At 42.9% G+C, this 2,682-nt stretch overlaps 1 pseudogene; it reads right to left on the bottom strand.

Moving 5' to 3' along the window:
* Window positions 1–768: 768 nt before the first annotated feature.
* On the bottom strand, window positions 769–842 carry LOC122437497 (annotated as a pseudogene).
* Between the last annotated feature and the right edge of the window lie 1,840 nt (window positions 843–2,682).

Here is a 2,682-nt window from a genome sequence, read left to right as displayed (position 1 = left end):
GATTGTTCCCATCTCTCTTGGGGCCAGCCAACTAGGTTTTAATTAAATGAAAATAATAGGCGTCTCCGTTCACCTGGGGAGGAGGAGGGAGGCAACGCAAAGGAATCCAAGTTTCCATCAAACACTATTCAGTTCATGGGGTAGAACTCTAATCACTGGGAGTTATTGTTACCCGGTTTTTTTTTCCCTTCCTCTTTCATCACTGTGGCTATGAGAGTCAAAATTTAATTATGGTGATTGAATTATTAAAGAACTCAGAAATAACTTTTGCATACCAAGCTTTTTCCTCCCCTTCAGCTGAAAAGACTGGCACTAACGTGAGGATTTTCTGTCATTTTAGCAGCCCTAAGTCCTGAGTTGCAATGTGTCTGGTCTTGATGTCCTTGATAAAAGTTCACTTGAGAGATGAAATTTAAGGAGAGATTGAAAATGATCTTATATAAGAATCTTATCTGAAAATAATATTGACAAGAAAGGTAATGACTTCTAAATTTTCATACCTATTTCAGTCATATAATAGAGACTATTGATAATGAAGACAGAAATGGGGGGGGGACTTTTTAGCTATTTTTTTGCCCCAAACAGAAATAACCACTAAATGTTCATAGTAGTGACTGTTGGGAAAATGAAAACCTGAATTATTTCAGCCTTGTTGCTTCACAGAAATCAGAAATGAGGCAACCTGAACTGGAATTTAGGTTTGTTTGTTCCTCATGAAAACCACGAACTTGAATGGACAGATCCTTTTTTTTTTTTTCCCAACGTGCTGGACCTCAGTTTCGATGAGGAGACAATAGTGAGTTCTCACTCATTTTGTTCAGATTTTCCAAGGAATGAGATCCTTTTTTTTTTTAATTGAAATATAATTAATTTACAATGTTGTGTTAGTTTCAGGTGCATAGCAAAGTGATTCAATTTAAAATATATGTACATATATATGTATGTACATAAAATATATGTACATACATACATATGTACACATATGCACATGTGTATATATATGGACATATATATATGTACTTCCTTTGTCCTATGGACAGAGGAGCCTAGTAGGCTGCTGTCCATGGGGTCACACAGAGTCGGACACAACTGAAGTGACCTAGCAGGCATGCATGCATGTCTGAAGGAAGTCAGACAAAGAAAAATATGATATCACTTATGTGTGGAATCTAAAAACTAATACAATGAATTTGTTTGTGAAACAGACTCACAGACGTAGAAAACAAACGTATGGTTACCAAAGGGGAAAGTAGGAGGAGGGTGGGGATTAATTAAGAGTGCATGCTCAGTCAAGTTCACTCTTTGCGACCCACTGGACTGTAGCCCTCCAGGCTTCTCAGTCCATGGGATTCTCCAGGCGAGAGTATTGGAGCGGGTTGCCATTTCCTCCTCCAGAGGATCCTCCCGACCCAGGGTTTTAACCCAAGTCTCCAGTGTCTCCCACACTGGCAGGCAGATTCTTTACCACTGAGCTATCTGGGAAGCCCTAAATTAAGAGTAGATCCTGCTTATTTCCAGGAATCTGACCTCTTGCATGAAATAAAAGTCTGATGCGAGCATCACAGACTCATATTTAACTCCACCAAAACCTACCGCCCTTCCCACAAAACTCCCCTGGGAACCAGTGTGTCTTAGTCCCTTCCATGTGTCCCCAGATTGCAGGCACTCCTCCAAAGATGAGCCTTTCTGGGTCCGACCCACCCCAGGACTCTGAGGGTGTGATCCCTCAGCGGTGATTTCCGATAATGAAACATTCCCACCAAAGAACTTCCATCCTGGACAACCTGGCTTTGGCTGCTTCAAGCCTTGTTCTTTCTCTGCCCAACTGGCCTCCTTTATTTTCAACTTCTGGTCCCCTCTCCCTTTATGGCTGCCTGCCCTCTGAATTAAATGCAAAAATTGATTTCTTCCGATCTCTTATCTCAGCTGGGTTTCCTGCATGCTGATTTCCTCTCTCTTCCATTAATTTGTGATACTTTGAACAGCTTTCCTGGTGACATCCCTGCAGACTCTGCCAGGCTCCTGGTCCCCAGTCTTGGTCAATAATAAACTCTCCTAGTCTGCCCTGGAGACAAGACCCGAATCTGCACCTGAGAATCGACACCTCCAAGCTCTGAGCCCCAAAGAGAAGCACTTTCTCAGTTCAACACATGGGGCTCCAAGAGATCTAGTCCCACAGCCCCAGAGAATCAGGTTCAAATATCCATCCATTCATTCAATACATACGGATGGAACATTTACTAGGCACGAGGCAAGAGGCAAATCAGCCTCTGGAGGTGTTCATCTCTTATACAAGAAGCTCAGTAGAGGGCACTCCTGTATTATGATAGTTAAGAATAGGAGGCCGTGAACCTGAACCCAGGGATCCAATCAGAAAAAGCAAATAATCACACACACTCTATGCTTGTGGACACACACACCCTGTTCCAATATTTATCCTTGTGAAAAGTGGGGAAGTGTGAGTCACTCAGTCATATCTGACTCTTTGCAATACCATGAACTGTAGACTGCCAGGCTCCTCTGTCCAAGGAATTCTCCAGGCAAGAATACTGGAGTGGGTTGCCATTCCCTTCTCCAGGGGATCTTCCTAACCCAGGGATCCAACCCGGGTGTCCTACATTGCAGGTGGATTCTTTTACCATCTGAGTCACAGTAGCCACACTCAACTGTGGATGGGATGCT

This window comes from Cervus canadensis, chromosome 2, assembly GCF_019320065.1.
Source record: "Cervus canadensis isolate Bull #8, Minnesota chromosome 2, ASM1932006v1, whole genome shotgun sequence".
In the NCBI taxonomy this organism is placed as follows: domain Eukaryota; kingdom Metazoa; phylum Chordata; class Mammalia; order Artiodactyla; family Cervidae; genus Cervus; species Cervus canadensis.
The sequence above is the reverse complement of the archived record's forward strand: the minus strand, read 5'-3'. Positions and strand labels throughout refer to the sequence as shown.